Raw genomic sequence first — 22,375 nt, forward strand, 5'->3', positions numbered from 1 at the left:
TAGGCCTCCTTTCCACTACATACCCTGGGCCAACACAGTGAGCTGCCCACTTAAAGTGCACGTGTACAATGTGATCTGGGGGAATGTAAACAATGAACTACCAGTTGGGAGTGTTCCATCTATGGCTGTGATCTCTGCTGGTTAGGAGTTGACAGCAACAAAAAGAAAAATTGCTGAATGCGAATCTACGTAACACTATATAGGCTACTGTAGACCTAACAGGTTTCAGACGGGACGTGGGAAAATATAAGTCCAAAATGGAGAACATCACTAGGGAGTGTGATTTTGCCATTGTGGTTTGGTTTCCATCCACACTCAGTAACGTCATATATGGTAGAGAAGAAACACAATGGCAGACAAGGAAACAATCTGTTTGCGCTATATTACCGTTCCACCCAAACAGTCCGTCAGGCCGTTCCAACAATACAGACAGTGTCCTGGTGTTTTCAGAACCTCTGGGGTTTTAATAAATAGACAATATGATTCATGTCCTATTCCATCCTCATCTCTTCAGGATCAGAACCTCTGGGGTTTTAATAAATAGACATTATGATTCATGTCCTATTCCATCCTCATCTCTTCAGGATCAGAACCTCTGGGGTTTTAATAAATAGACATTATGATTCATGTCCTATTCCATCCTCATCTCTTCAGGATCAGAGGGCATCTGTCCAAAAACAGAATCAATTGTGCGCGTATTATGATGAGAGACACATCTGTGGGAGAGTATGTGTGACACCACTGGATGGTTCAGTGAGTCTCATTCCAGGGGATTTCAATAACGCAGAGAGATTATTACAAAGATAAACAAACAGACTGGAGTGTGAGTCTAGACTAAACGTTGGGTGGCTGTTTCTGGGAAGGTTGAGAAACGTTCTAGGGTCTTTAGAAAAACTGGAGGTGGGTGGGAGGGTACTATGGCAACTCTAGCGTCAGAGCGTGAGGGTGTTGATGTCAGCATGTCTCAGCGCTCCTCCCCTCTCTCCCTCCCTCCTTCTCTCCCTTCTCCTCCGGTTTCCCGGCAGCTCAAGGGAGGGGTACTGCTGGAAGGACATGAATGCTGTGGGTCATGCCAGTCAGACACTCTTCAACTCACAGCTGGGCCCAGAGCAGAAAGAGGGAGAGGGAGGATGAGAGGTAGACGGCGAGAGAGTACAAAAAAAGGACAAAAATGTATGAGCTTACCAGGATTGAGGGCAATTACATGTACATATTACCTCAGCACCGGTGCCCCCGCACATTGACTCTGTACCAGTAGCCCCTGCATATAGCCCCACTATTGTTATTTACTGCTGTTCTTTAATTACTTGTTATTCTTACCTCTTACTATATTGGGGGGTATTTTCTTAAAACAGCATTGCTGGTTAAGGGCTTGTAAGTAAGCATTTCACTGTAAGGTCTACCTACACCTGTCGTACTCAGCGCATGTGACAAATACATGTTGATTTGAATTCCATTTCAATTCAGGAAGTACACTAAAATTCCAATTCTCTTCAATGCTTTTCAATGAGGAAAACATTTCATTGTAATTGGAGTTTGGTTCACTTTTTGAGTTGACTGCACTCTGGATAAGAGCATCTGCTAAATTACTAAAATGTCAAATGAGAGAGAGAGAGACTAGGGAGAGAGACGACCAGAGAGAGACAGGCAGAGACCAGAGAGAGAGAGACCAGAGAGAGAGAGACCAGCCAGAGAGACCAGAGACTAGCCAGAGAGACCAGAGAGAGAGCGGGAGAGACCAGAGAGAGAGCGGGAGAGACCAGAGAGAGAGAGACCAGAGAGAGGGAAAGGTTGGATAGGGAAAGTGTGTGTATTTTGGACTCAAGATTAAGGTGTGGCCAACATTTTGGGACTGTCGTTTTCACTCCATTTTCTTTGACCTCTCCTGCCCTCTTCTTTTTACACCGCATTTCCCAATTTCCAGTGACTTGTGCCTGAGGTAGTTGATTGGGACTGGGCCTCCTTACACAGTACAAAAAGCGGAGAAGCGATACCCTTTGAGCTACACCACAAGCTAGACCACAAACAATCAATCTCAAGAGCTACCTTGGGCTTGGAGCTTGTTGAGCCACTGTAATGTCTACTTCACTATGACTGTCTGTCCCTACCGTTCGTATAAAGATTCCAATGCCAGCCCATGCGCACACACCCCTCAGAAGTGAATTACAAGCCGAAGCAAAGTATATAACCGATGGCCCCAGTCTTGTTTGGGTGGGTCTTTTATGGTTCTTTGTCAGTGGTTAACTAGGGTGGGGAGTAATTTTCTCACTCAAGTTTAGTTTAAAGTTGTATTAGTCGTATGTACAGGATACCCATGGTATACATCGACCAATGAAATGCTTACTTGCAGGTTCCTTCTCGACAATGCAACAATAAGAAATAAGAAAATGTGAATACGAACATAAAATAAATGGCAGTAGAATAGATCAATACATTTCAGCATAAGCATAATACAGGAACAATTTATAGTCCAATATTTACACGTGTTTTGGGAAATGGGGATGGGGGCAAGTGACTAAATTGAGCAGAGCAAGAGTCTGGTAGTAGGCTTGGGTGGTATACCGTATATACCGTATACTAGGGTATTTGAAAATAGCCACGGGATGTTTTTTCAATACCATCAATACCGTTGAAACAAATTCTTTGAAGTCTTTCTATACATTTTAATATTTGCAGCTACTTTTTAAGTACCTGCAGTCACCTTGTGCAATACGTTACGAGATCAATCAGATCAAGTTCTTCATTTCGCCTGTCACATTATGAAGATTACCGTAGTTCCCCTGAACAGGTGAGCCTGTCACATTATGAAGATTACCGTAGTTCCCCTGAACAGGTGAGCCTGTCACATTATGAAGATTACCGTAGTTCCCCTGAACAGGTGAGCCTGTCACATTATGAAGATTACTGTAGTTCCCCTGAACAGGTGAGCCAGTCACATTATGAAGATTACCGTAGTTCCCCTGAACAGGTGAGCCTGTCACATTATGAAGATTACCGTAGTTCCCCTGAACAGGTGAGCCTGTCACATTATGAAGATTACCGTAGTTCCCCTGAACAGGTGAGCCAGTCACGTGCTTGTTTGTAAATAGCACAACGGGAGGAAATGGGAGCAGGTGGGTCCTATTGACAGGGGTCGCGTTTTCTATTAATATATGTCATTTAGAAGTCGCTTGTATCCAAAACGACTTAGCCATGCATGCATACATTTTTACTTATGGGTGGCCCCGAGAAAAGTCTGTGTTTTTCTGCTTCAATAGAGTGATCAGGGACGCGCAACGATAGTTTTCCTTCACAGATAATGCATCAGTGCAACACATTCGGCAGAAAATCGCTTCAATTTCATCAGATGACAACAGAAGTGCAAAGCTATTTTCTGCCTGCAGCCACACAAGTAAATGAGCTTACGGTGGAAAAGCAAGGTCTTTTTGAAAGAACAACGCATGCCTATCATATTTCAAATGTTTTGCTTAAAGTTAATCTTGCATTTTACCAGAGAAAATTAGATACACATCAGTCATAACACTGTCTGCAGATAGATAAGAATTCACAATCAGCCATTCTGAGTGGAGAAGTGCAACTGAACCACAAAAAAATGCGTCCCTCTAGCAGAGATGACAATAAGAAGCATTTTAAATCTGCATTTACAAAAAAGTAAGTGGCTGAATGAATAAAGTGGCGGGACATCTTATTGTGTTAGCTTTCTGCCGTGTCTCCCCCGAGCAGAGCAGGCAGGCCCGTTGCCCTAGCGACTCCAGTCTCCACACAGACACAGTGGATACATGCAGCTCCAAAGCCAGTACTGTTCTTCCTTCATACAAGCAAGTGTGGGGCCTCCCGAGTGGCGCAGAGGTCTAAGGCACTGCATCGCAGTGCTAGAGGGGTCACTACAGACCTACGTTCGATCCCGGGATGTATCACAACCGGCCATGATCGGGATCCCCATGCGCACAATTGGCCCAGCGTCGTCCGGGTTAAGGGAGCGTTTGGCCGGGGTGCTTTACTTGGCTCATCGCGCTCTAGTGACTCCTTGTGGCAGGCCGGGTGCCTGCAGGCTGATCTCGGTTGTCAGGTGAACGGTATTTCCTCCGACACATTGGTGCGGCTGGCTTCCGGGTTAAGTTAGCGGGTGTTAAGAAGCAGGTCATGTTTCGGAGAACGCATGACTTGACCTTCACCTCCCGAGCCCGTTGGGGAGTTACGGCAATGAAACAAGATCAAACATTTGGGAGAAAAAGGGGTTAAAATATAAAAAAAACTGACGGAAGTTTTGTTGTCTGAAGAGAAAGCCTTGAATTGTACATCTTGTCTCATACAATCATTGGTTCCTGTAGGTGCTGGGTAGAGATATGACAGAGAGACGGTCATAGCCCCCTCCTCAGACTTTTTGGCAGAACGCCCAGAATATGGTCTATAAGTTAAGATAGGAGACGGTGCCAGTCACATGCAGGAGCCAAACGGTAATTATGAATTCATTATGATCCATGAATAATGTAAATCATGCAAATATAACTTGTATATGTAAGCAGTATATAACAGAACTAACGGGACTGCCCCGGAAGAGCTCCAGACCGACGTGTACTATGGTGCATTAGGTTTGTTGGAACCTCTCCAGAACCTCTTAAATTTGACTTTGAGTCCCTGGTGGTAATTTCCACAACACAAACATGCCTCAAAACTTTGTTAATTTGCACATTTTCATATTCGCTTGTAAAATGTCCAAACTCACCAAAAATGGCATTCGGTAGCTCCTACTGATGTACTGTATATATAACTTTATGAGCTGCATAGCCAGTCTTTGCAATTAGTTTATGTTCTTTTGCACTCTTTAGCATATGTAGCAGCAGGCTCTTCGGAAATGCACATTTTTTTGTGCTAATTATGTTAGCATTCTGGTAATAGATGCACAATGGCTGTTTTAGCGGTTTTCTGGCGCCCACTTGTGTACTTAGCCGGTAATACCATAAATCCCAGAATGAGAGAAATGGTGTGACGACATGAAAATCTCGATACCGCCCAACCCTATCTGGTGATTTGTGAATGCATGAATGTATATGTGTGTGTGTGTGTGTGTCTGTGTGGGCGTGTGCATGAGTCAGTGCATGTGTGCTAAGGTGTGGAGAATCAGAGCAGGTGGTCAGTCCAGTTCAATTGTTCAGCAGTCTGATGGCTTGTAGATAGGAACTGAATGACAATTCTTAAAAATACAGATAAAGAGAAGAATGCAACCTCACGAATGTACATATATAACATAGCATGGTGGTCCTAAGATACCTCTTTAAACCAAATAGCCTCTAGAGCCTATCCCCTAGACCAAGGGGGGGCAATGTACCAGGCACTTCAATCCGACCCACGAGACATTTTTTTACCCCTTTTTCTCCCTAATTTTGTGGGATCCAATTGGTAGTTACAGTCTTGTCCCATCGCTGCAGCTCCCCTACGGATTCGGGAGAGGCGAAGGTCGAGAGCCGTGCGTCCTCCGAAACATGACCCAGCCAAGCCGCACTGCTTCTTGACACAATGCCCGCTTAACCCGGCCGCACCAATGTGTCAGAAGAAACACGGTACACCTGGCGAATGTGACAGCATGCATGCGCGCGGCCCGCCACGCCATAGGAGTCACTAGAGCGTGATGGGACAAGGACATTCTGGCCGTCCAAACCCTCTCCTAACTCGGACAACGCTGGGCCAATTGTGCGCCGCCTCATGGGTCTCCCAGTCCCGGCCAGCTGTGACACAGCCTGAGATCGAACCCGGGTCTGTAGTGACGCCTCAAGCACAGTGCCTTAGGCCGCTGCGCCACTCGGGAGGCCCACACATATTGATTTTAACAAACAATTGGTCCCCCAAAAAATGCATCCCTCTGTTGAATTCCCAACAGGTTTGCACACCACTGCCCTAGACACTTGTGTACAGCTGAAAGGATTGGAATGGCATATAAATAAAAAACAGCGCAAGGTGGAATTGTTACCATATTACTTCATAATTCCAAACCTTTAAAAGATGCCTAGGAGTAAAAGGAATAGGACACAGCCAGTGTTATCGCCAAGGATCCAATATAATAGACAACACAACAAGTGCTGGCTGGCTGTTATCAGTGACTGTGACCTTGTTGGGGATTTCCAGTAATCAAGACAGGGATAATCTCTGGCTGTTCCAATTTTCTCTCTCCCCATGAATTTACCACCAAGCAGTGTTCTGCTGTCCCTGTTTAGACTGATTGAATGATTTACAGCTTATCTGGCCCAGTGCATGCTGGGTACGACCTCTCAGGGATTACGATTTTTTTTCACACTTTTATGGAGCTGTTTCATAGAGAGAAATGGAAACTGGTGATTCTGGCATAAATTAAGTTTGTCTACTGGAAGTTAAGGGTCATTTGAGGACATTTTGGGTCATTTCGGCCAGTGCTATTTCAAAGGAAAGCATAGTTCTGGAAAAGTGTTTGTATCCATTGAAGAGATATTCACTTCAAAAACTCCCATTACTGGTCAATATTTATATGTACATATTCTTATTCATTACTTTGCACTTGTGTGTATAAGGTCGTTTTTGTGAAATGGTTAGGTTAGATTACTTGTTAGATATTACTGCATGGTCGGAACTTTAAGCACAAGCATTTCGCTACACTCGCATTAACACCTGCTAACCATGAGTATGTGACAAATAAAATTTGATTTGATTTCATAGATATAAAACACATATTTAGTCACAGGCATCAACAGACAAATCTCAGAAATTTAGATATCTCTGAAGACTTTGATCAGCTGAACGACAACTATGAGTCAAAGTACATACTATATCTGATCCGATACAAAATGTTATCTTATGGCCAACTGGCCATTACACCTGAATGAAGCAATCCTAACATCGATCACGCCCACTCTCTTCACAGCCATCTATGGGCCTCCTTCAGCTCTTGTCAAACATCTGAGAACTGCATTGGGAGATTTTCCATTGCTTTGTAAACTGTTCCTTAGTGCTAAAGAGAAGCTCCTGGCTCCCACTCCAGCCTGTCTGCCTGGGGCCTTAAACACAACACTCCCAGCCCTTGGCCCACAGACAAATCAATTTTCACAAGCACATACTGTAGGAGTGGATCTGGACTCCCCCTCAGTACCATAGTGCAGCTTCTGCAGCACAGCTGGCGCAGAGCTGACTGGGTGAGATCACTACAGTACCTCCCCTTCCCTCTACTCTAATGACAGCACGTCTGCAGATTTATGATAGCAATCAGATGGGTTAGCAACTAGTGTTAGCGGCTCTTCTGGCTCTATAGGGGAGAGGATGCAGCTGAGAGTCCTTTACTTTTCAATGGTTTGGGACAGATGTTAGGATGTGACAGGGAAACTACAGGACATGACACACCCAGTATTGAAAGGGTGAGACAGAGAAACAAACAAGGTAACCTTCCCACCATTTTGAAATGAACCATTATTTACGAAATGAACCATTATTATGAACCAATCATATGATTAGTGACTGGAGTTTCTCCTGACCACGTGACTAGGAAAACCTCTGGGTCATAGGTCGTACATTGTAGGCCCTATATATGATGACAATTACTAGAGGTGCCCATCTTGTCATCTTACACATTCAGTCATAAGAACACTGAATGAAATGTAGAATAAAGCAGCGGGGCATATTTCATGTTGACGCGTGAGATATAGACTAGCATGTGTTCCCATGAACTCCATTTTCATTGGCTCGCGTCTGAATACTTAGGAAATGGGAGCCAGGTGTAAACAGCTTGGCTGGAGATCTGGTGGCTGACAGACAGTAGTGTTTCTTTGGGCCTCGGCCCTTTACTGTTTACTACTCTGACGGAAGAGATCACAGCTACTTCCCAGGCCGATCCTGAGCTAGGGGAGCTCAGCGAGAGAACAAAAGATTCATTTTAGTCAGATTAAGTTTCAAGAATTCAATAAAGAGACTTCAGAGAAGGGAGGGAAGGCTGGCTGGCTGTTGGGCCTGGCTGCCGGTCCGATGCGGAACCTGCTTGCACTTTAACATGTTGGCCAGTCCATTTACCTATGTAAATTCACAGCCAACCAGCCGATGGGAGGATGACGACAGGCCGCTGGAGAGAGAGAAAGACAAGTCCATCCAAATTGACTCAGACGTTACTCAGCAGGCTATTTCAGGAAAGCGCTGAGATTTCTGTCAGGGGTAAAAAGAGGGCAGGAAAAAGCACCAAAACAGACAGAGGGAGTGAGGGAGACAAAGAGAGAGGGAAGGGAGAAGTTAGGGTAGAAATATGAGAGCATACTTAGCTACCGTATAGGGATAGAGGGAGCATAGGATAGATATACAGAGAAAGAAAGGAAAAGAGAGAAATAGAGAGTGTCTAGGTGGAAATTCAAAACGTATGTGAAGTGAGTCATGCTGGGGCTGTGATCTGATCTCAGACCTGGCTGTGAAAGCCAGATCCCCCACAGTGCCTTAGGGCATTGAGCCAACAGGTAGACAAGGGAACAAAAGATCTAGAGAATGACATCGCCCAGCCACTACACCCACACAGTTTGACACACACACACACACACACACACACACACACACACACACAAAAAGGTCCAAAGCAGCCATTTTCATCTAAATATCAAATGTAACCCGTTTCAAGAAGCTAGGCTTATGTCGCAAGTCACTATTTCACAGGAGAGGCATTTGATTTGTTTAATTTTTTACATTTATTTATCAAAATGCATTTTTTTGGCAGAAATGCCTCCTGGAACATATGAACTTCCATGACCCCTTAATAACAGACTTGTATGCCATCTGCAAATACGAATGGAATTGTTAAATTACGAGCCTAGTTGGTTTAGAACCTTCTCGCTAGCTGTGATTGGCTGAGATAATGGATGGGCTAGACATCTGTAACATGTCTACAACATGAGCTGCTCGGTATGTGTAGATAATCCTTGCTACAGCGGCTTTTATAAAATGTATAATGTTAGCCATGTAGAAATGCAAAAGTGTTGCTACTGCACTCAACAACATTGCTGCCCAGAATTTAGCAGGCGCTATCGACAAAGATCAATGGGAAACAGTTGTGACGGACTACTTTCTGCACACGGTCAGTGTGAACCGGAGTGACTTGATACAACAACGGGTCAAACAAGCTGTAGCTAGCTACAGACTAAACTGAAAAAACACGCTGCCGTGAAGCGTTCATCCATGTACCTTTATTTGATTTTTTTTAATGTATACGCCTTTTTCTCAGAAATTATATATATTTCTTTTAAATTATTTTTCTCCCCAATTTCGTGGTATCCAATTGGTAATTATAATCTTGTCCATTGCTGCAACTCCTGTACGGACTCGGGAGAGGCGAAGGTCAAGAGCCGTGTGTCCTCCGAAACACAACCCAGCCAAGCCGCACTGCTTCTTGACACAATACCCGCTTAACCCGGAAGCCAGCCACACCAATGTGTCAGAAGAAACACTGTGCACCTGGGTGGGGAGGGGGAAGCTAAAAACTAGCTGTTATTGGCAGAGAGTTTAGGAACTCTTTTTCTTATTGGTCTATTAACTAATTTACCACCTTGTGATGGCACCAGGTAGGCTAAAACGCCATCCCACTAAAACAGGCTGAAATTTCAGGCAGTCTTTTCAAACAGCTTATCACCATTTTCAACATTTCCCAGTATTATTCCAAACTCATAGTGTGGAGATACTTTTGTATATATAGTGTACAGTGGGGCAAAAAAGTATTTAGTCAGCCACCAATTGTGCAAGTTCTCCCACTTAAAAAGATGAGAGAGGCCTGTAATTTTCATCATCGGTACACTTCAACTATGACAGACAAAATGAGAAGAAAAATCCAGAAAATCACATTGTAGGATTTTTAATGAATTTATTTGCAAATTATGGTGGAAAATAAGTATTTGGTCAATAACAAAAGTTTATCTCAATACTTTGTTATATACCCTTTGTTGGCAATGACAGAGGTCAAACGTTTTCTGTAAGTCTTCACAAGGTTTTCACACACTGTTGCTGGTATTTTGGCCCATTCCTCCATGCAGATCTCCTCTAGAGCAGTGATATTTTGGGGCTGTTGCTGGGCAACGCGGACTTTCAACTCTCTCCAAAGATTTTCTATGGGGTTGAGATCTGGAGACTGGCTAGACCACTCCAGGACCTTGAAATGCTTCTTACAAAGCCACTCCTTCGTTGCCCGGGCGGTGTGTTTGGGATCATTGTCATGCTGAAAGACCCAGCCACGTTTCATCTTCAATGCCCTTGCTGATGGACGGAGGTTTTCACTCAAAATCTCATGATACAGGGCCCCATTCATTCTTTCCTTTACACAGATCAGTCGTCCTGGTCCCTTTGCAGAAAAACAGCCCCAAAGCATGATGTTTCCACCCCCATGCTTCACAGTAGGTATGGTGTTCTTTGGATGCAACTCAGCATTCTTTGTCCTCCAAACACGATGAGTTGAGTTTTTACCAAACAATTCTATTTTGGTTTCATCTGACCATATGACATTCTCCCAATCTTCTTCTGGATCATCCAAATGCTCTCTAGCAAACTTCAGACGGGCCTGGACATGTACTGGCTTAAGCAGGGGGACACGTCTGGCACTGCAGGATTTGAGTCCCTGGCGGCGTAGTGTGTTACTAATGGTAGGCTTTGTTACTTTGGTCCCAGCTCTCTGTAGGTCATTCACTAGGTCCCCCCGTGTGGTTCTGGGATTTTTGCTCACCGTTCTTGTGATCATTTTGACCCCACGGGGTGAGATCTTGCGTGGAGCCCCAGATCGAGGGAGATTATCAGTGGTATTGTATGTCTTCCATTTCCTAATAATTGCTCCCACAGTTGATTTCTTCAAACCAAACTGCTTCCCTATTGCAGATTCAGTCTTTCCAGCCTGGTGCAGGTCTACAATTTTGTTTCTGTGACTGTTTGAGGTTGTGGACAGGTGTCTTTTTATACTGATAACAAGTTCAAACGGGTGCCATTAATACAGGTAACGAGTGGAGGACAGAGGAGCCTCTTAAAGAAGAAGTTACAGGTCTGTGAGAGCCAGAAATCTTGCTTGTTTGTAGGTGACCAAATACTTATTTTCCACCATAATTTGCAAATAAATTCATTAAAAATCCTACAATGTGATTTTCTGGATTTTTTTTCTCATTTTGTCTGTCATAGTTGAAGTCTACCTATGATGAAAATTACAGGCCTCTCGCATCTTTTTAAGTGGGAGAACTTGCACAATTGGTGGCTGACTAAATACTTTTTTGCCCCACTGTATGTGGACACCCCTTCAAATTAGTGGATTTGGCTATTTCAGCCACACCAGTTGCTGACAGGTGTATACAATTGAGCACACAAACATTGGCAACATGACACCTTCACAGGATTCCACCTTTCCAACAAGTCAGTTCGTAACATTTCTGCCCTGCTAGAGCTGCCCCGGTCAATTGTCTGCGCTGTTATTGTGAAGTGGAAACATCTAGGAACAACAACAGCTCAGCCTCGGTGTGGTAGGTAACACAAGCTCACAGAACGGGGCGAGGGCTGAAGCACATACAAATCATCTGTCCTTGTTTGCAACACTCACTACGTGCGTAGCACGCGCTCCAGCAGGTATATCTCACTGGTCACCCCCAAAGCCAATTCCTCCTTTGGTCATCTTTCCTTCCAGTTCTCTGCTGCCCATGACTGGAACGAATTGCAAAAATCTCTGAAGCTGGAGACTCACATCTCCCTCACTAGCTTTAAGCACCAGCTGTCAGAGCAGTTTCCAGATCACTGCACCTGTACCTACCTCATCCCCATACTGGTATTTATTTATTTATTTGGCTCCTTTGCACCCCAGTATCTCTACCTGCACATTAATCTTCTGCCGATCTACCATTCCAGTGTTTCATTGCTATATTGTAATTACTTCGCCACCATGGCCTATTTATTTCCTTAACTTACCTCATTTGCACTCACTGTATATACACTTTTTGTTTTCTTTTGTTCTACTGTATTATTGACTGTTTTGTTCTCAACTAGCCTACCTGGTTAAATAAAGGTGAAATAAAATAAAACTACCGAGTTCCAAACTGCGTCTGGAAGCAACATCAGCACAATTTATATTTAACTAGGCAAGTCAATTAAGAACAAACTCTTATTTACGATGATGGCCTAGGCAAGTCAATTAAGAACAAACTCTTATTTACGATGATGGCCTAGGAACTTGCCTAGTAAAATATAAATTGTCTAGTGGAAAGCCTTCCAAGAAGTGTAGAGGCTGTTATAGCAGCAAAGGGGGGACCAACTCCATATTAATGCCCATGATTTTGTTATGAAATGTTCAACGAGCACGTGTCCACATACTTTTTGGTCAGTGTGTGTGTGTATATGTATATGTATATGTGTGTATATATATATATATATATATAAAAAACACACGGAAAAATCTAGTTTTTGACTGCACTGGACCTTTAAGGGATTCATGACAAACACCTCACTCATTCATTACAGAAACGGATCGTTAATCACATGAATGCAACATGCGTCATGTCTGTAAGTAAATTGGTTTCTGGGAAATTACAGCAGAAAGTTCATGTAGTGGAGGATGTGCTTCACCTCGTTAAAGCCAGACAGCCTTAATTGGGAAACCTAATCTCATTGAATCTATCAAGATTGAATCAAGGTCTTCCCAGAGCTAGGATAAATTGCCCTGTGCAGTGAGCATATGCCAGACAGAACTGTCTACTGAATGAGTAGCACACATTCCATACATAAGATGGGTAACTTACTGTATGACCCTACCGTACATATTTTGATTTGTTAAACAGTTTTTTTGTTATTCATTTTTTATTTATTTAACTAGTCAAGTCAGTTAAGAACAAATTCTTATTTTTAATGACAGCCTAGGAATAGTGGGTTAACTGCCTTGATCAGAGGCAGAATGACAGATTTTTTTACTTTGTCAGCTCAGGGATTCGATCTTGCAAACTTTCAGTTACTAGTCCAATGCTCTAACCACTAAACTACCTGCCGCCCCATGATTACCAATAACACATGATTACATATGTGTTTTTTCATAATTTTGATGTCTTCACTATTATTCTACAATGTAGAAAATAGTGAAAATAAAAACCCTTGAAGGTTGACTGGTATTGTATATAAACGCAACATGTAAAGTGTTGGTCCCATGTTTCATGAGCTGAAATAAAAGATCCCAGAAATCATCCACACCATTTGTCCTTTGCCAAGATAATCCATCCACCTGACGGGTGTGGCATATCAAGAAGCTGATTAAACAGCATGACCATTACAGGTGCACCTTGTGCTGGGGACAATAAAAAGCCACTCTAGAATGTGCAGTTTTGTCCCACAATGCAATGTCACAGATGTCTCAAGTTGAGGTAGCATGCAATTGGCATGCTGACCACAGGAATGTCCATCAGAGCTGTTGCCAGAGAATTGAATGAATTAAACTGCCTCCGTCGTTTTAGAGAATTTGTCAGGCATAAACTACGGACAATGAACACAATTGCATTTTATCATTGGCAATTGGAATGCAGAGATACTGTGATGAGATCCTGAGGCCCATTATCGTGCCATTTATCTGCCACCAGCACGTTTCAGCATGATAATGCACGGCCCCATGTCGCAAGGATCTGCACACAATTCCTGGAAGCTGAAAATGGCCCAGTTCTTCCATGGTCTGCATACTCACCAGACATGTCACCCGTTGAGCATGTTCAGGATGCTCTGGTTCGATGTGAACAACAGCCAGTTCCCGCCAATGTCCAGAAACTTTGCAGTCATTGAAGAGGAGTGGGACAACACTCCACAGGCCACAATCAACAGCCTGATCAACTCTATTGGAAGGAGATGTCGCGCTGCATGAGGCAAATGGTGATCACACCAGATACGGACTGGTTTTCTGATCCACACCCCTACTTTTTTTTTTAAGGTATCTGTGACCAACAACTGCTTATCTGAATTCCAAATCATGTGAAATCCATAGATTAGGGACTTATTTCAATTGACTGATTTCCTTATATGAACTTTAACTCAGTAAAATCTTTGAAATTGTTGCAGGTTGAGTTTATATTTTTGTTCAGTGTATATTAGACCGTTAGTGTACAACAGGAAGAGGAAGTAGAACTTTCGACCTCTCTCGTCTGCTTCTGCCCACTGCACCTGAACTGTGGAGAGACTTTGATCCCTGTGTTTGCTCTGCAGGGAGGGAGTCGGGTTGCTATGTTTGGTGTGTCGCACCTATTCCACGATTAAATCTGCTGTTACGGCAACAAATTAACGTTAACAAGCCTGAAATGGGAGAAGTTGCCAGGCCCTATTTGTTCAGCACTTTCATAGTGGTTAAAGAATTAGTTCGTTTTTTTTTTTTACAACCAAATCTAAATGTTTATGTAAATAGCATGTTATAGAAGGGTCCAGACACTTGCGAGTCTACTTGTTTTGAGAAACTTACTCCAACCAGCAATTCACTTCCTCATCCTTGTTGTGCAGTACAGGGGCTCTGAAAGATCTTGAACAAATGCTCCAAAAACACATCTTTTTAGAAATGGAAACACTCTCAGTTTAGTGATTCAGGTCTTTCCAGCCGGTGTATTCTATTTTGTGTGACTCGAGCAGTTTCCCCTATCCAGCTGTTCCATTCTCCATGTAGCCTGCTGCTAGAATGAACAGTCACTCTAGTCGCAACCAAATGGTATAACGTTGCAGATAAAATTCAGAATGACAATTACATGTGTACAACATCTAAAGACCTGCATCACTATACAGAGCTTTTCCGTTTGGGCTTATTTTAGTATTTTTGGAGCATGTGTTCATGTTTTTCAGAGCCCCAGTACTGCACAACGAGGATGAGGAAGTGAATCGCAGGTTTGGATAAGTTTCTGAAAAACAAGTGAAATTCCTAAAAAAAAGTATCTGGAACCATCTATAAAATAGAGATTTGGTTGTAAAAAAAAAAAAAAGAAAAGCACAATTCTCCTTTAGAGCCATAGGATACACTGCAGATACTGGGTTACAGTGGGGCTCAATGGTAGACCAGACACACAAACTCAATTTCGCAGAGTATGCCTTTCCTAGCCAGAGTGGACTCTAACAACTCTCCCTGAGGAATTAGGAGGTGCTTTCATGCAGATACAGTCCCACTCTGAGCAGGAAGTGGAGCGCCAGTTCTGTGTACGGTACATGAAAATCATGAGCCTATTCCTCATGTTGTCATCCGAGTGTTATTTTAATCTTGTCATCATAACTTCAGTAGGATTTGCAATCTCGACATTGTGCCTTGTCAGATAGTTTCAGCCAATATTCAGGCTTAGAGAGGACATGCAGAAACAATGAAATGTGAGGCCAAAGAAAGGGAAATGCCAATGGGAAAAGGCAGCTTTCCTTTGCCTTCCTCCAGATGCCATATTTTTGTCTCCTTCCTTTCCCAATCCCCCGAAACCCTCTTAGGAGTTCAAAGATCAAACCAATTGAAACGACGATAGACACAGAAAAATAGTAGCTTTGTATACTACACAAAAAGAGTAATACTGTAGTAATACTGTAGTCCCTTCATGTTTTGATTAGGTGTAAAGCATTATCTCTTGGCTGGCAAAAGAAACCTGCATCCTAATCTAACCAACCCAACACAACTAGAGTAGTGTTGAAGGCTAGTTGTAACTATTTTTCTCATTAATTAAAAAATAAAACACGTTTTTTTTTTTTAAGTACACATTTTCAAAGAAATGTCTCAATCTGGTATTTATTAGGATCCCCATTAGCCACTGCAAAAGCATCAGCTACTTAGGGTCCACATAAAACAGTACAGAACATTTTTAGTCAAGGTCTGAAATACATACAGTGAATTCGGAAAGTATTCAGACCCCTTCACTTTCCCCACATTTTGTTACAGCCTCATTCTAAAATGTATTCAAGTGTTTCCCTCACCCCCTCAATCTACACACAATACCCCATAGTGACAAAGCAAAAACGGGTTTAAACATTTTTGCAAATGTATTACAAATGTAACTGAAATATCACTTTACTCAGTACTTTGTTGAAGCACCTTTGGCAGCGATTACAGCATCAAGTCTTGAGTATGAGGCTACAAGCTTGGCACAGCTGTATTTGGGGAGTTTCTCCCATTCTCTGCAGATCCTCTCAAGCTCTGTCAGGTTGGATGGGGAGCATCGCTGCACAGCTAATTTCAGGTCTCTCCAGAGATGTTCGATCAGGTTTGATTCAGGGCTCTGGCTGGGCTACTCAAAAACATTCAGAGACTTGTCCCGAAGCCCCTCCTGCGTTGTCTTGGCTGTGTGCTTAGGGTCGTTGTCCTGTTGGAAGGTGAACCATCGCACCCAGTCTGAGGCCCTGAGCGCTCTGTAGCAGATTTTCAGAGAGGTCATTGATGTACTTTGCTCTGTTCATCTTTCCCCTCAATCCTGACTAGTCTCCCAGTCCCTGAAAATCATCCCCAACAGGATGATGCTTCCACTACGCTTGACTGTAAGGATGGGGCCAGGTTTCTTCCAGACGTGACACTTGGCATTCAGGCCAAAGAGTTTGATCTTGGTTTCATCAGACTAGAGAAGCTTGTTCCTCATGGTCTGAGAGTCTTTAGGTGCCTTTTGGCAAACACCAAGTGGACTGTCATGTGCCTTTTACTGAGTGGTTCAGTAAGTCCAATCTACCATAAAGGCCTGATTGGTGGAGTGCTGTAGAGTTGGTTGTCCTTCTGGAAGGTTATCTCATTGCCACAGAGGAACTCTGGAGCTATGTCAGAGTGACCATTAGGTTCGTGGTCACCTCCCTGACCAAGGCCCTTCTCGACCGATTACTCAGTTTGGCTGGGTGGCCAGCTCTAGGAAGAGTGTTGGTGGTTACAAACTTCTTCCTTTTAAGACTGATGGAGGCCACTGTCTTCTTGAGGTCCTTCAATGCTGCAGGAATGTTGCTGTACCCCTCCCCAGATCTGTGCCTGCACACAATCCTGTCTCAGCGCTCTAAGGACAATTCTTTATACCTCATGGCTTGGTTTTTGCTCTGATATACACTGACAATGGTGGGACCTTATATAGACAGGTGTGTGCCTTTCCAAATCATGTCCAATCAATTGAATTAACCACAGGTGGACTCAAGGATGATCAATGGAAACAGGATGCACCTGAGCTCAATTCCGAGTCTCATAGCAAAGGATCTGAATACTTATCTAAATAAGGTATTTATTACATTTGTTATATATACACATTTGAAAATGTTCAAAATGTGAAAAAAGTCAAGGGGTGTGAATACTTTCCGAATGCACTGTACATTTAAAACGTCACACAGCCTACATATCAGTACATACACACTATATGGGTCTAATACATAGTACAGTGGAAATTACAATACAATAAATATAAAATGGCTGTGTCTCTTCACAGTCCCCTTTGTGCAGTAAGGCGTTCTTTTATCGTTTTTTAAAAACTGGTTTTATTGCTAGCTTGAGTTACTTGGGGTGGCAGAGAGTTCTATGTAGTCATGGCTCTATTTAATACTGTGCATTTCACAACCTCTGTTCTGGACCTGGGGACTGTGAAGAGGCCTCTGGTTGCATGTCTTGTGTTATACCAATGCATGTCCGAACTGTGTGCCAACTGCACAAAGACCAATAAGCGATGCAGTCAATCTCTCCTCAACTTTGAGCCAGGAGAGACTGACATAGAAACGTAGAAAGGTAAGATCTAGAAAGAGGATGGAGGTTTGGGCATCAGTGAGAGAAGAGAACATTTTTAGCTACTGACAAGTAGAGTGGTTGTCAACTATTTCATCTGCAGTATGTGGGATGCCCGTTTTGGAAGAATAAAAAAATATATACTATTGTTTTGTTAATGGTAGCGGTTTGCCAAAAAAGTTCCCTGCAGACCCAGCAACAGACAAAACAACACTGCCAAAGTGCCATATAAAGACAAACAATGAACAGTGATAACATTGTGCTCCAAATAAAAGTATTTGGTGTACACCCCCAGAGGTGTATATATCAGGAGGTTCCAGAATCAGACATGAGGAAAGAAACTTCAAGACTACCACCTTTCCTTTACAGTTTCCACCATTGTTGGGTTGGATCACAATGGTTTATTTGCTCAGTTCCAATGTGCTGTAGAGGCTTCATGGCCTCTTATCTGCTGACTGGTCCATTGAAGCAAATTCCCAAGACCTTTACTGGAATTTCACTGTTTTCATATGGAACGTTTCCAAAGAGATTGGGCATCTGTTGGGGTTATATTTAGGAAGTTCCTTGGCACTGTGCTCCCTGAGGCCAGACTGTTCAACTTTAAGTCAAACAAAGTAAATGTCAACTGGACAAGCACTCTGGCCAAAAGAAGACGGAAACTAAGCAGGCTACTCCACATCATTTATAATATAGTCACTAGGGGATAGATTCTGATTGGCGACTCAATATGGCTATCATGGGCTGACCGCAAAATACACCCCCGAGAGCCACGATGGCATTGAAAGTGGATATTTGGGAAATTTCGCACCTTAAAATAGCTATTGAAGGAGGCAAATAGATGCCTCATGTACTCTCGTCGGTGTATCCCTTCTCCAAGTGTTTCTCTACGCCTCCTTCACCCTGCTGCACACACACACAGGATGAGAAGGGACAGGGGGAGGAAGTGCTCCTGGTCGGTCACACCCTCTGCAAATAACAACTTGCATACATCCTTTCCACTCTGGCTTGTCCAGCTGGAGGGAAAACAAACAGTAGGTCCAGGGAGAGCTAGGAAAATGATGCATGCAGATCCTGCTGCCTGGCTATCAAATGCAAACAGCTACGTTATAAACTGGATGCTTATCAGGATAGAAACACCAATAAAATCGAATAATTGTGAGGACAGCTTTAGACGTGTGTCTGTGAAAAGACTCTTGTACTGAATTACATGGTCTGTCTGTGGTCTGTCAAATAGTTCCCAAATCCACTCTTCAACCCTGACCCTACAAGGTCCAGAGCCTGCTGGTTTTCTACCTGATAATTGCACACACCTGGTGTCCCAGGGCTAAATCAGTCTCTGATTAGAGGGGAACAATGAAAAAAACACAGTGGAACTGGCTTCTAGGTCCCGAGTTGAGTTGGAGGGCACTTTCTCCACTCAGTTACAACCAGGGCTCGCCAACCCTGCTCTTGGAGAGCTACCATCCTGTAGATTTTCGCTCAGACCCTAATCTAGCACCCCTGATTCTAATAATTGATAAGATTAATCAGGTTAGTTACAACTGGGGTTGGAGTGAAAACCTACAAGTGGGTAGGACTCCAAGAACAGGTTTGGAGACCCCTAGGTAAAACAAATATGACTTGGCACCAATGTTACGTATGATAAAGATCATTTCAGACATATAAGATGTAGGCCTATGTCTGTTTACACATGCATTCAATAACAGAGCTGCATGTTTCCCATTTCGATGCATGGATTACAAACTGTGGTTTGTATAATACTATAGTTCAGATAGCAAGAGAATATTGACTGGGTTGAGGCCCATTAAAGGATGACAAGTTATATGGATGTTTATTTGTGCAGAAACAAACATTGGAGAGGCTGCCTAGAAAGTAAGGTATTTTGGTAAGCTATTTAATTGATCTTCAGGAAACTAGATCCTCAAGTCTGGTTCTCTGCCATTGTCATGTCTAACACAGGAGGCTGCTGAGGGGAGAACGGCTCATAATAATGGCCGGAACGGAGCAAATGGAATGGTAAACACCTGGAAACCATGTGTTTGATGTATTTGATATCATTCAACTCATTCTGCTCCAGCCATTACCAGGAGCCCATCCTCCCCAATTAAGGTGCCACCAACCTCCTGTGGGCTATAATGTTCCAAATATTTAGAGGTAATTTCCAGAAAAGTCTCAAACGTGGTTACGTTAAGCGAGTAAGCTAAAGTTCAGCTCGTCGCCATTACCTGCAGTAATTCGAACAGGTCAAGGTGTTGACATCGTTCATTGACGTCAGCAATAAGGAAGTGTGACTTGCACTTTGATGTAGGCTCGAGGTGCTTAGGAAAACAGACTTCAATATTGTTCCAACTAATTTCATTGCATTATCAGAACAGAAAATGATTTGAGAAGATCTACTAGAATCATCTCTGGCCATATTCAAGTCAAACAGGAGTAAGCTATTACAATGAGCATTACATAAAAAAGGGACTCCCATTCACAAGTCCCCACCCTGACATTCGATAGTGTCAGAAACCACATGCAAAGTTGCATGCAGCTGCAGCAGAGGACAGGTACACAGGGCCAGGGCAGTGAGTGACTGAATCTTTCCCACATTCACTTTCCCAAACATACCATGCTTGGTTGGCATCATCCCACAAACCACTCATGATGCAAAAATAGCCTTGGACAATCTGTATGTTAGGATGACGCTCTTCCGTCGGGAGCACCGTGAATCCTTGGGTGGAGCCCCATTCACACACAGCATGGCTCATATAATTACCAGTCGGACAAAGACAACATCTCTGAGGAATGCTGTGTGTCTGGACAGAATTATGGTCCAAGATAAAGCTTTGTCCATTGTTCTATGTCTGACCTGCATACATGATTCAAAAAGATCATGTATGCAGACAAAACACGAGGAATAGTTTTCACATGATAGGTAAATTCCTGTAGTAAAGGCCAAGTAATAGAACTGCTCTTCCTTGTTTCATCCATCAAATGACAATGAATAACTGGCACATCTATAGTTAGGTTTGCATCCAATTTGCAACAGATTTTCATACGAATATTAAAACATCTGCATAAAAGAATATGCTTCACGGAATCGTGGCTGAATGACGACATGGATATTCAGCTAGCGGGATACACGCTGCACCGGCAGGACAGAACAGTACACTCCGGTAAGATGAGGGGGGGGGGGGGGGGGGGGGGGGGGGGGGGGGCGGTCTGTGCATATTTGTAAACAACGACTGGTGCACGAAATCTAAGGAAGTCTCTAGATTTTGCTCGCCTGAAGTAGAGTATATTGTGATAAACTGCAGGCCAAACTACTTGCCTAGAGAGTTCTCAGCTATACTTTTCGTTACTGTTTATTTACCACCACAGACAGATGCTGGCACTAAGACCGCACTCAGTCAGCTGTATAAGGAAATAAGCAAACAGGAAACTACTCACCCAAATGCAGCGCTCCTAGTGGCCGGAGACTTTAATGCAGGGAAACTTAAATCAGTTCTACCAAATCTCTATCAACATGTTAAATGTGCAACCAGAGGGAAAACAATTCTAGGTCACCTGTACTCCACACACAGAGACGCGTACAAAGCTCCCCTTTCCTCCATTTGGTAAATCCGACCACAGCTCTATCCTCCTGATTCCTGCTTACAAGCAAAAATTTAATCAGGAAGCACCAGTGACTCGGTCTATAAAAAAAATGGTCAGATGAAGCAGATGCTAAACTACAGGACTGCTTTGCCATCACAGACTGGAACATGTTCTGGGATTCTTCCGATGACATTGAGGAATACACCACATCAGTCACTGGCTTTATCAATAAGTGCATTGAGGACGTCGTCCCCACAGTGATTGTACTACATACCCCAACCAGAAGCCATGGATTGAGGCATGCACGTGACAAATTAACTTTGATTTTAGCATTTTCCACACCAGCGATGTTTACATCACTGACTTTTTTCGGATAAAAGTCTGTAGGTGATGACGTGGTGGGCATAAAAATAACTTTTGCCGTTAAATTCCCATGTACCGAATTAAAAATACAAGTTCAATTGGTTTCCATCGCATTTTCAACTCTACTGGTGGTTTTGTCGCAAAAACTGTTGCATTATATAGCAAATGTGCCCACTCTGGTCTTGGTACATGCGCTCCAGCCAACAGCTCGCAGATACAGTGCGGGTAGGGTACCATTATTATGGATAAGAGCAATATTATTTCACTTTATCAAACGGCAAAAACAATTTAATGTTTTCATCAGCCTGCTCGTGGCTTTTTTTCAGGTTATAATTCATCCGCATGAAATGGTTGGATGGAAACGTGACTAGTGATAAACAAATGTTGCTCTGCAAGATGTGCACTCCATAATTGAATGGGAATTCCATTTATATTACTCTGAAAAGTCATTAAATAGTAGCCTCGGCTATGGCATCAGCAGTCTGGCACAGCCAACTAAAAATAAACAAATCTGACAATTATATTGTAAGGTGTGGTGTAGACATGTAGCACTGCAACTCTGACCTGTCAAAATGAACAGCAAGCACTCTTGCACCTGTGGTGCTTGAAAACAACTCCTACATTAGTCAGTCCTATACACATAGTGGCCTAATTGAACGAACAAAAAAGTATAACTATTTAGGCTTAGTACTATAAAAAGCGTCCATCAGACAGGGAAAGATGGCTTTCCTGAACCAGCAGGCTACGTCTCGCCTCATT

General features: G+C 43.1%; 1 protein-coding gene across 2 annotated transcripts in view; it reads right to left on the reverse strand.

Moving 5' to 3' along the window:
- myo1d (myosin 1D) overlaps positions 1 to 22,375 on the reverse strand; it is a 123,957-nt gene that overhangs the window by 100,815 nt on the left and 767 nt on the right. The window lies entirely within an intron of this gene.

Source organism: Oncorhynchus mykiss, chromosome 16 (assembly GCF_013265735.2).
Source record: "Oncorhynchus mykiss isolate Arlee chromosome 16, USDA_OmykA_1.1, whole genome shotgun sequence".
In the NCBI taxonomy this organism is placed as follows: Eukaryota; Metazoa; Chordata; class Actinopteri; order Salmoniformes; family Salmonidae; genus Oncorhynchus; species Oncorhynchus mykiss.